General features: G+C 35.4%; 1 protein-coding gene and 1 non-coding gene across 3 annotated transcripts in view; both read left to right on the top strand.

The window, feature by feature from the left end:
- The window catches only part of LOC136976278 (four and a half LIM domains protein 2-like), a 157,764-nt gene that overhangs the window by 135,209 nt on the left and 9,485 nt on the right, over nucleotides 1-13,070 (top strand). The gene's annotated exons all lie outside the window — the stretch shown is intronic.
- Nucleotides 3,753-3,917, top strand: LOC136981756 (U1 spliceosomal RNA). Its single transcript, XR_010881769.1, has one exon. It is a non-coding gene; the product is annotated as a U1 spliceosomal RNA (small nuclear RNA).

A 13,070-nucleotide genomic window follows, 5' to 3' on the forward strand; every position in this document is an offset into this window, starting at 1 on the left:
TCACAAATATCAATGCCACTTCTGTACGACTTTTTATTTTACTCCGTACCTTGTATCAAGCAACATCATGAATTTGATCAGAAAAAGTGGATAAACTGTATTTACACTTCAACGGATATTAATGGCGGTTGCGATTTATTTATTTCAAATCTTTAATATTTTCGGCGCTTTATCATACAGTTTTATATTCGTTTAAAAAAATTAAGTTTATGTTCGTTTTTAGTAACTTTTTAGCATATAACTTGGAATAATTTTAGGTAAAATGAGCAAAACTATTTTAATGGTTGCATCACATTTATTTACCTTCTTCCTATCAACAAATTTTTACTATCCCGGCTGTTATATATAAGATGGAAAATATAATTGAAATCGCTTTTAAATTTGTCTACGTGTTAATTTTTTTGTTTAATTAAACAATGGCAATGATTTTCATTCTGCTCCATTTTAGCTTTATGGCAACAAATTACATGTTACTGTATCGTTTCTTTTTTCCCTATTTGTAATAAAGAAGTTCCATTTGTGAATTTGATTTAGCATTTAGCCTTACGGAATACACCATTTAATTCTAAGTATGAAGATTTTCAATATTTGATACAATAAATATTTGTTTAAAACGAATTATCTTTGAAACTGATTTCCCGTGCTAAATTAATTTAATTAATTATTAATTTAAGTTACAAAATAAAGCTTCAAAGTTTATTGTTATTTCATTTGCCCCCCGCGCAACTTGACACGTGCAGTCTATAGCAGTGGTGACGAACCTATGACCCGCGGGTCAGACAGTGACCCACGCAGGATTTTTAAATGACCCACGCGTTGATTTTTATAAACTCATCTTTTATATCATAAAAGAGAGGACAGAATAAAAAATATTTAACAAAGGCTGTCACATTACTCCCTATGGAATTTCGGGATTTGAGTATATATCTGAACTGAAAGGACCGAGGCGAGTTCAACGATACCGTACTTTTGGATCGGAGACAAAAAAATAAGAAAGCATATTTACGATTTCTTGATAATTTCTGAAATATCTTGATTATATTGTTTTAAGGAGTTTTGTGAGTTTTAGTATCATTATAATAAATAAAATAAAATAAAATAAAAAGAAATAACAGAATACTGTACAAGAAATAAATAAAATGCATTGTATGACACAATTAATCAGGAAAGTAATGTAAATATGTCATATTTAGAAAGAGAAGACTTGATTTTATTAAGTACTAGCTGACCCGGCCACGCGTTGTTGTGGCTCAAAATGTATCTATTATAAATTTGTAATACTTCTCCCGTGGGGGAAATTTCAAAAAATTCCTTCTTAGTGTACATTCTCTTGACGTACCCTATTAAAACGCAATCAACTACGCATCTAAAATAATATAATAAAAGCCGAGTTCTTCACAGTAAGCCTTAATCCTGTCCCTCTCCCCCACAAGAAATATCAAAAAATCCCTTTTTAGTGTATATTCTGTTGACATAACCTATTAAAACGCAATTAAAAACGCAAAAAACCGCATGTAAAATAGTATAAATAGAAGCCGAGTTCTTCACAGTAAGCCTTAATTATGTTTCTCTCCCCACTGGGAAATATCGAAAAATCCCTTTTTAGTGTATATCCTCTTGACGTACCCTATTAAAACGGAAATAAAATAGTATAATAAAAGCCGAGTTCTTCACAGTAAGCCTTAATCCTGTCCCTCTATTCCGCAAGGAAATATCGAAAAATCCCTTTTTAGTATATACTCTAGTTGACGTAACCTAATAAAACGCAACTAAAAACGCAAAAAAAAAACCGCATGTAAAATAGTATAATAGAGCCAAGTTCTTTACGGTAAGCCATAATCCTGTCCATCTTCCTTCCAGTGGGGGGAATTTCGACATGTATATTATATAAAAACACGTGCGTATTCGAATGCAACGTTGTGTCAAAATTTCAAAGGAATCGGTAGGAACAAACGAACGTTATATTTTATTTATATAGATAGATAGAAAATGATCGGCTTTAGTCCATTCTCACAGAAAAGCATAATGCCTCACAGAAAAGCAAACTTAGGTCGTCGGAAGTTAGCGCCATCTGTTGGACATAAAAGCCTTAATCCATATATATTTTTTGAAAGGGGGGAAATGATGGTCTTCACATATGCCACAAACCTTCGCGGGAGTGTATTAAACAACTTCCCGAAGTTTCATGGCAATCGGATAAATGGTGTGGTAATGCATGAAGGACAAACATACACACACACAGACATACATTCATTTTTATATATATATAGATAATTCCTATTGAAAAGACTTTAAAAAGTAATTTTTTGTAGCTCGTCTCAGTTGGGCACCCTCCAAAAAATAGGGAAACAGACTCTAGAAAGTGTTCAAAGAATGTTTTCCTAATTAAAATTGATTTTTTATTCGTATTATGTCGTGTCTTCTATTTCTATAGGCCTACTACTCATGAATTACCGGTCACGTAAGATGGAAATTTTATTGAATTCGCATTAAAAATTTTCCTATCCGTTCAACGCGGCTCCCCCACGATTAAATCCCGAGTGCACCACTGGCTCCTTGTCTTTTATCACCAGGCAGCTCCATTGCGAGCTTGGCTGAATTCATAATAGACTTGCTATAAAGAGACTTTCTTAGTGTCCTCAGGGCGATAAAAGTTTTTTTAAAAAAGTAAAACTAAATCGATCACTTGAATTTTCCCGATCTTAATCGCCCGAATGAGTCAAATGAATACGCTGTTTCTAACTTTCTATAAAGTTTGGCTTTAACCAGCTGTCCAAATTAAACAAAATTTTCATCAGTACCCTTAATTCATTATTTTGTTAATTGGAATTATTCTGTATTCACTATATTCATTTAATAAAGCATATTGTTTTGTACGCCATTAAATAAATTATAAGGACACTACGAAATTAGACTGTTACGAAAATTGAGGGGCGCAACAATTTTTTTCTGAAGAAGAGGGGGCAGAGATACAAAGTTTGGAAACCACTGAATTAATTGACTTCATGTATGCAGAGCAAATCACATTTCATATCCGGTTCCACTTTCTTTTTAAATTAATACTCTCAGAAAGCACGAAAGAGCAAGTGTGAGACGATAATCAGCCAGTTTTATTGCACATCGTCAAATTTTTTAAAATTAATTTAAGAGCGAGATACAAAGCAATCTCAGCAGGACTGGTGTGGGCGGTGCCCCTCCAACAGAAGCCAAATGAAGACGGGAGTTAACAGACCTAAATCTTTTATTATTTTATGAAAATAAAAAGTAAAAATAATTATTTTTAATTACTTATAGTATCGGATCTGTACATGATATATCAGGGTTTCATGAAAGATCATTGATTAAAAGCCAAAAGAATTTTATAGTCCCACGCCTGAAATCAGTTGCTGTGGGTGGTTATAAACAGAGACATAGCAAATGAAACCCCTCGTTATGGACAAAGTAAATTTTGTTTGACTTGTTTCGTTCCTTAAAAAAAGAACTTGTATTAAAATACTTCCACAAATCGTTACTAGATGGCGCGGTAATGTGGGGGTGATCTAATAAAATTTCAGGAGTAAATTTAAAACGATTTTTCAAAGAAACGATATATTTTTAAGAAATTTATACGAGAAACATGTTTCCGACAGGATTTTGTAGAAAGATTTAGAATTTGATAAGCGCTTTTATAAATAAATGGTTTTCCGTATTAAAACACCAGCGATTGGGCCGTAGCGTTGAGCGATAAAAGGGAAAGATAATAAATATTTAACATACTTACCTGACGTTGAGGCTAACCGTGGTCAAGAGGGCGGTGCCTCCAGGGCGAGGTTTGATCATTGCACTTGGATTGAGTTGACCCCTGCCACTACCCCAAACTGGGGCAGATGGAGCGTGTAATTTTTGGTAGTTGGGGACTGCGTTCGCGCTCTCCCCTTCATTAACAATTTAAAATCAGAAATTAGCTGGATAGCCACTTGTCAGTGACAGAATGGAGGAAACCACTGAGCATTGGTAATTTGACCAACCCAGGAAGGCACCCTAATCATTCGTAGGGGTGAGGTATGGCGCGAGTCAGCATCTGGTTGACATACCCTACGGGTAGATGGGTTAAACTTTACCCCTGTCAATTGTCAGTAAACTAGTCTATCCCTTAAGGGGAGTGCCTTCCTGGGTTCGTGGCTCTCCAAGAGTCAAACCGCTTAGAGTGTTCTAGATTTTTTCCCCCCACATTTTTAACACATAAATAGAGGCCAGTTTCCATAGAAAGTCATACTCACCTGTCGCGTTGCCATATACAAACAAACTTGTATGTAAATATCGGAGAAAACCTCAATTTGGGAGTCGAAAAATCTTTAAATGTTTTTTTTTTTACAAGTTTTCAGTTTACTTGAGAACTGCAAATACATCAAAACTTTATAGTAAAGATTTTCCTGGGTTATAAAATCTTTTTAACCCAGGAAAATCTTTTCGAAAGTCGAGGGTCGTCTTACACGCCGGAAAATACGGTATTTAAAAAAAGCTACAATATGAATAAATCCGGCGTCGTTGTTACTTACGAACCGTTATCGTAGTTCTAAAGCCGGATGCACACATGCGGTGCGGCAAGGAAAAGCGGTGTCGCAAACGCATCTTCGCCGCGTGACCACACAAGCGGCAATCCGCTTAAATTTCGGCGCATGTGTTCAGTATTCAAGATGGCGAACGATACCGCCACTGCCGATATCCACGTGTTTACAAATTTTGTTTTGTACGGCTTGGTTTATTTAGCTAGAAGATTTTAGATTAGAGATATTTTCTTGGATCGAGAAAGAACCGGTGTACAAAATACGCTTATTCCTCGATCAAGATCTCTCGATAAAGAATACTATTTCGAGTAAGATTCGGTTGTTTTGTTCTTTGAATTAAATTATATATGATTATTTGTGTAGAATTTGAGTTAAATTTATTATCCTTTCCTCTTTATTCTGATACTTGTTATCTCGGTTAATCGCGACGAACTTTCCGCCATTAAAACACAACGTGGTTGTATTTTCTCACGTGACTACTAGACGAACTGTTATTGGCTGATAGAAACGCGTCTTGGCGGCGGTCGCAAAAGATAGAATTCGACCAACTTTTGCGGCACGAGAAAAGCGGCACAAAATCGACTTCTGCGGCGAGAAAAAGTGACGTCATTCTGCCGCTTTTCCTTGCCGCGCCGCATGTGTGCATCCTCCTTAACGCGCCGTGTTCGTGGCGGTAGTTTTCACGCGGCGTCCGCCTGAAGAGGCGATGATCGGTTCAGTCAACCTTTCCGTTCTATTAGCTTGCCAGTCTTCCTAGCTTCGCTAGGTAATCAGTCTACGGTTATTCATCACAAATTAAGTAGGAGTACAATGTATTGAAATATCTACAGTTTGCCAGTTTTAAAATGAGTAAATTACTTATTGCTCTACCGATTTTATGTGTATTAGGATGTTTAGCGAAAATCTGCAGACAGACCAGGGACACACGTTTTGAAAATGTTGCACGACGGCCCACACATATGGAGTTAGCGCCAGTGTCTGGAAACCTATCATCAGACTACAGTTGATCAAAGTGAACATTAATGTCTCAAAATTAAAAGTAATCGGATATTTGGTGTGAAAAAGAAACACAAACAGAGTTTCAAACGATTTCACATTAAAAATTCAAATTATGTTTCAGATAAAGATTCGCTGTGCAAATTCTTTTGTAAATAAACGGGTTGTCATTACTACTGTATGTATTTCTATTCCGAATTAAGTCAGCCGACGACAATTGTGTAAAAATCGGCCGTCTTTGCATCCACACCAGCAGTGGTGCAGACATTAGAACGTCTTGTATAAAAGGGATTAAGTGGAAAGAGTTAGTTGTGCAATATCGGCCGGTCGTTATTGCACATATACTAGTCAATTACCAAGTGAATTGGTAGCCATGTAAATAGTATTTAAATGTACCTATACGTAGGTATTTTTTATTTTTATTTTTTTTACAATATTAAACATATATTCAGGCATTAGTTTTATTTTAATATCATGTATAAACCTAGCACAGAGCTTAATCAGATATTATGCGAGTGTTTGCCTCAATTCAGACAGAGAATTGTTGAACCTAATTTTAAAAATTGTAATTTCGTAACGAGAAATAGATGCATAAACTCAAACGAACTGAGCTGATTTATGTGAAAACCGAATGCAACCAACAATGACATAAGTGATCAAGCGATGTCAAATATTCATGTGATGAAGAAAACTTAATGAACTAACATGTGTTCAGCTGCTTAAAAGGTTAATAACAATTAAGAATAAATAAACAAATGCCAATTATCAAGTCAAATACATTGATGCATTTTATTATCATTTACTCGATTTGTGAGTTTAATCTGCAGAGAATTTCCATATTCAAAGCGTAAAATTAATCTATTATTGTACAAGGCAATGAATACTTCATTACTTACAGCGTGAGGTTTTTGCTTTTAAAAGAATGCTACATTTATTTCCAAATTTTTGTCACGTCTGCAAGAGTCAGAGTCAAAGCTCGATTTTTCCGATTCACATTCTAAACATTACAATCGGTTAGTTGGCGTCGACCTGTGACCTGACGGGGCTGCAATTTGAAAAATTTGTACACCTGTAAATTTCCACTGTAGTCCGTCCGCTGTCTTAATCTCGAGAACGGAGTTAGATGAAATCCGAGACCAGATATGGCAACCTTAGGGACAGGAGACCCCAATTAACTATATATTAACTTCCGATGTAAACCAGAAGTCACGTTTTTTTCAATTTAAACTCTCCACCCGAAAGCAGTTAATAGATGATCGGCACGACTCTCTTGTTAAGTATGATGTACAGGGGCATGCCACTACTAATTTGAGGTAGAGAGCATATATTTAAACTGAAAAGACCTGAATATCCTTGCTCCGAAATTCCTGAATAGTTTCTAATGGGACGTACGTACAGTACAGTATAAAAAACAAATAGGTAGGCTTAGCCAACCGAGCCTTAAAGTAAGGTCAAGTGACCTCCAAAATCTTGTCTCTAATCTCTTCTTGTCTTGTCCTCTCGAGATGACAATGTATATGTTATCTGCCATTTGTTCATATATATTGTATGAGATTCATTTAATACGTAATTGCTTCTTACAGATGTGTGAATAAAAGCCATTTACTATGATTCTTCAAGAAATTTTTCTACTGTTCGTACACTGTATTAGAAAACTGACCAATGGACGATTTCATCAAATCTCAACAAATATTATTGTGTAAAGAACCGTGTTTACGTACGGTCATACACACACTACAAAATTAAAAGACAGATTCTTATAAATCTTTCTTAAATAGTGCTGTCTTACGAGTAATGCTGTGTCGCGGACAGATACGTGTACAGTATTTGCGTGCTCACTGTTATCCTCATCCGTTCATTTTCTGTCAGACATTTTATTAATTATCCCCTGTCGAATTGATCAAGTGGAGTCATTATTGGCTAAAATATTGACTTGTATCTTGAAAGCTGATAAGTTTCTGATATTTCTCTCTACAAAGTGATTGGTAAGTTCCTGTTTGAATTTGAAAACATGGATAGAGTAAGATAACGTATATGTAGGATTTCTTTTCATCTTTAAAAATTTTTAATTAAGATAAGAAGGATTTTGATAATAAAACATTTCAAAGAATATAAATTGCATAAAAATATTATAATTATTATAAAAACAAATGTAGGACTTCTTTTCGTCTTCCGTCTCTTTCGCGCGCTTTTTTTCAACCGCCGTCTGGCTACTCTTCTGAAGTCTCGTCTCCTCTCGTCGGCAGATGGCGCCCCATGGGCTTCCGCTCTCCACATATATATATAATATATATATATATATATATATATATACACAATCCCTTCTGATACGGTTGTTTGCGATATCATATGTCAGTTTTTATATTTTTGACGTGATTAATTATAAGTAAACTATTTTTCCAGGATAGAGCCTAGGCCTAAATAGCTGACAGATACGACGTATGGCAATCGGTCATACAAGTTCAGAGATGGTGGAGAATATCACGTGGACGACATGCCATCCCGACCCAGAAATTGCCACTGTACAATGATGACCACAGTGTCTGTCAAAAATGTGTAGAGGCATGTTGCTTCGAGCGTGGATAGTTTACTACACGCTCTCTGCATCAGAATCGGAGATTATTAATTTATTCTATCTTAATTTCCCCCAAATTTCGCTATAATTGTACAGAAAATTGAAACAAATGTAATGCATTCAAGACACGAAATTTGAATATAATACCGAACTTTTAGACCACGGTTACACTATTGTTATATGAATGAACCTAATTAGGAATACAGTATAACGAATTCTGTTGATCCATTTCCTTGAGAACAATTATATTCCACGGAGAACAATTATATTCCACAAATTTATTGGTGGTTCATTTTCGTATAGAGCATTCGTTTTTGTTGTAAAATGTCCTTGAAAAAATTACAATTTTTTAAAGAATTTTCTTTGTGTAAGCGAATCAGTTTATAAATTAGAACGACCGCACTGATAAAGTTATTCCATTTTCTTGAGCAAATTACATTATAATTTTGATAATAAACATTATCTGTAAGTATTTTGCATAAAACAATATACTGTAATTCTTATTTTTTCGCAACGGATTATATTCTCATTTTTCGTAAAAGATATCGCGGAAAAGCAGTGGCGTGCCGTGACATTTGATGATAGGGAAGCTGTGTTTCTGTAAGAAGCCGACTTCCAGGGGCAATCAGTTAATTGCGCGTCAGTAATGGTCTAGGGTCCATTCGTACGTGCGTAGTGACGGAAGAGAAAGACGACAAGTATCTGACAAAAACCGTTTATTTTAACATAAAATAAACATACACTATGTACAAAATAGTTTGCTTTAGGACAATCAACCATTCGTACGTTCTGGGCGTCGATGTGGTTCTTTGATGGTCGATCGAAAGTGGCCCCGGGACATTAGCGTTGACAAGTCTGTAAGGCACGGGGAGACTTTGTCTAAGTCCGAAGTGGCACGGGTTACAGAATGGTCTTATAGACGAGAAACTTTTTTTTTTTTTTTTGCGCGTTGACACACAGTGTTATGGTTATTCGGAACGTTAACCGAGTGCGAGGTGTCCTCGATTGTCGGGGATTATATCAATTTCCGTTCTTTATTTCGTCCATTTGATTGGTCATTCTCTGTCAATCACGCTTCTCGAGTGGTCGGTCACTGGTTACTAAGCGTAACGAGACTCTTACCTGGAGCGCGAGAAAAGATGAATTCGAAATCGAAGATGAATTCGATCTTCCACGGATCACAGGACGACTTCCTTCCGCGATTTATAGTTTCTGCCTCGCAGTTTGATATAAAGCAGGGATGGCCAACACGTAGACCGCGGTCGACCGGTCGATCGCAAAGGTTTTGAAAGTAGTCCGCGAAGTTAAAGTTGGACAGTTTGATTTCACTTAAATTAATGTTTAAAAATCTTAATTCGATAATTTATTCTTACAATAATAGTCTGTGCAACGTATCCATACTGTTTGTATTTATTCCGATGAACAATGCAAATGAATGTTAACTTTTAAATTAATTGTAGTCGCAACGCGTGCGCATATAAATGGCAATCGCATAAAATGGCGCAAAATCATGTGTCAGACAGTAACGTGACAGCCCCTGGCTTCAATCCACTTGTTACTCCTTGTTTGTGCACTTGAATTTACTTTCGATTTTAGTTTTTTTTTTATTCATACAGTGAACAGAAGCAAGTATGTTAGTTTAGTAATTATTGTTTTAAATGTTATTAATATTTAACCCTATTATTTTAGAATGAATAAACCAAGTACAGGCCGAAAAAAAATAAAAAGTTATCATTATTTATTCATCATTATTAATTATTTATTAAAATATCTATGAAAAATCCTAAAATTGTTTGCCCATATTCATTGTCGTCCGCAGACTATGGGTGCGTTTACTTTTGAGCTAATAGTGCTACTCTCTGAACACCGGAAGTGACGTTATTAGCATGTGTATTCGTGCTTACATGTCCAGTTCGAAAGTAAATGCGAACGCTAACAAGAAATATGGAGGTTTCCTGCAAATAATATTGTCAAAGCTGCTATTTTAAATGTTGCGTTACAGATAGAACTACTTGATTCCGAATCAGACGAGGATGATCTTATTGTGGATATAATTGTAGAAGAAATAAAAGAAGAAAAAAGAAAAGTAATGTCAAATAAACAAAATAGAAACATTTATTGAAGAGACTGTACCTTTTTATAATCCAACCGATTTTAAACAACACCTTAGACTTACAAGAGAACCTTTTGAAAGTCTCCTTTATACGAACTTATTTAGTTTTGGATTATTATTAATGCTGTTCATTTCTTTACGATTTATTTAATGCTCTGAACATAACATTTCTGAAGATTCCAAACGCGTATAAGGTAAACTTCACTTTTAATCATAAACAATGAGACGAACTTAATTTTATTCACATCTGTTTATGAAAAAAGTCATCTAAAGCTATTGAACTTTACACAATAAAAAAGATCATTGTAAACGTTTTATACAACAAATAATTGAAATTTACCAATAAAAATACTTTCTGCCGTTTATTTTTCCAAAAATAATTCTATTTTTATTACTTTTTGTACAGAAAGCAATTTTTTCATGGGAGCAGCCATATTGAATTAGGGCAACGAACTAGCTAGCACTCCGAGCTTACCAATTTCGCTAAACATGACGTCACATAGCTCTAAAGTATACGCCAATGAGCGTGGCGCTCGGATGAAAGTATACAGGCTGAGCGTGCTGACAGTAAAATTAGCTCAGAAGTAAACGCACCCTATATTTTAAAGAAAAAGTAGCCCGTAAGGGATAAAAGTTTGGCCACACCTGATATAAAGAATGGGTGTTCGACTACAAACGACTTTTACCTATGTTTTTTTAAACTAATAAATTTTTCTCTAAATTAACCGTTTTTTCGCGTCTTTCGTGACGGGTCAGACCTGTCCGGAACCTCACATTTCCATAAAAGTTTTAAACAAATACTGGAAATGACAAAAATAAACAATTTATGTATTTTAGTTCTAAAATACAAATAATACATACATAACACAAATTGATATGATACAAACAATACTAGAAAAACTTGTTTTTTTAATTTCTTATAAACTAACTCTATTCAGCGATTTTTTCCGCAAAGTCGTTAATTACTTTATCATAAAAGTCGCTGGTCGTCGATTCCATCAACATATTTGAAAGCTCTTTTTCTATCGAAAGCAACGCTAGCGACCATTTTTTTTCCTCCGACCGAGTGTTCCTGGCCAATGTATGAATTTGCTTCGTGGTCGAAAAACTGTGCTCAGCAGACCCACTGGTAGATGGTACCGTAAAAATTAATGATATTAAATCATATAAATCTTTTAGTACACCTTTGTTCGGATCGTCATTAATTATAATATGCTTTATGTCTAAGAGTTACTTGTCGATACAGTCCGGGCACGAATATAAATATTGCGATTCACTACGTAATTTAGATAAATCAAAAAATTTCCCATAAAATTTACTTAATTTAAAGAATTAAAACACGCTTGGAAAAATCGTTTTTCATCTTAAAATTATTAACATCTAAAAGTGATAAAAATTCTAAAGATTTTATGTCTGAAAATCTGTCAATATAATTACAGTGTAATTAAAAGAAAATTATAATTAAATATAACTTTGCAAAAAACGTACATAAAAATAACATTGAATACTCTTTACTTTTTAATTCTTAAACAATTCACTTAGTCAGATAGTTCCCTACCCAGTGGCTAAGGGTCGTTGGAAACGTTACACGTGTGTAGCTTCCACCAGCTAAACCGGCTGAGTTGGTGCTCTGTAAAGCGCATGCGCCAATGCCTTCTGACTGCTTTACGCCATTCAGTTATTCTCGCCGTGGAAGCTGACCCGGTTTCGACATTCCTTCTGCCACTGATATTCGAATATACAATAGCAATCTTATCGTTTTTTTCACAGGTAGTATAGAAATTTGTAATAAGATACATACTACAATTATAATAAAATGTTAATTTTAATTAATTCAAAGTACAGTACGTTAAAATATGAAAATTTATATTTTAGAAAATACAAAGTTTGTCTGAAAAGTTCAGTGAATGGTCTCATAAAATAAAGGAAACAAGAGATACAAACAAAATACCTTTACTGGCATTCAAAGTAATCGCCATTAGCAACAACACACATTTGACATTAGTTGTACAGCTGCTGGAAGCTGTGAGCAAACACTTCTTTCGGTATTGCACGAAGCACCGTTGTCACACGTTGTTGGATCTGCGCAATGTTGGAAAAGCGTAGGCCTTTCAGGCGGGGAACAAGAAGAAATCTGCAGGTGCCAGATCTGGAGAATATGGAGAGTGTTGAAGAACTGTCACCTGGTGTGTAGCGAGGAAGTGCTGTATTGTTCACGCGTTGCTCCATTTTGCAGTGGCACTCCTTCTTACACTGACTGCGTTGCATTGTTTGCTACGTGCACTTCTGTTTAACTGTCGTGATTTCGACTCTAGGGGGCACTAGTTGGCAAGTTTCTCGCTATGTCTGCATGAGCGCGACATCCTAACCAGCACAGTTATTCAACTATGGGACCATTCACCGAACTTTTCAGACGCACTTTGTACAAGGGAAGGTCATTGGAAGCGGTGGAAGCGCCGCTTCCACCTTCCAATGACGGCACGTCACTGCGCCATACACTTTCTGTCAATTGGCGAATTTCAATCGGTTTAACGCGACATGTCAGCAAACTAGTATGACATGGGCATACAAAAATTGTCACAGCGCATACAAAAATGCATCGACCGCAATGGCTATTAGGTAGAAAAATAGATAAATGTTGAAGCTTTAAAATGATATGAACATTATTGAAAATAAACGTTTCTTTGTATTTAAAAAAAATAGGAGAACTTACTTTTGGGATTACCCTCCTATATACCTTTGAAATGCGCACAATCCAGCTCACTGTTGTATAGAATTTATTTTGGCGAGTAGGGTTAAGCAGTAATAAGGTGATTGGGTTTTATTTTTTGCGCAGACG

The sequence above is a fragment of the Centruroides vittatus genome, unplaced genomic scaffold (assembly GCF_030686945.1).
Source record: "Centruroides vittatus isolate TY-2023 unplaced genomic scaffold, ASM3068694v2 contig_10, whole genome shotgun sequence".
In the NCBI taxonomy this organism is placed as follows: Eukaryota; Metazoa; Arthropoda; class Arachnida; order Scorpiones; family Buthidae; genus Centruroides; species Centruroides vittatus.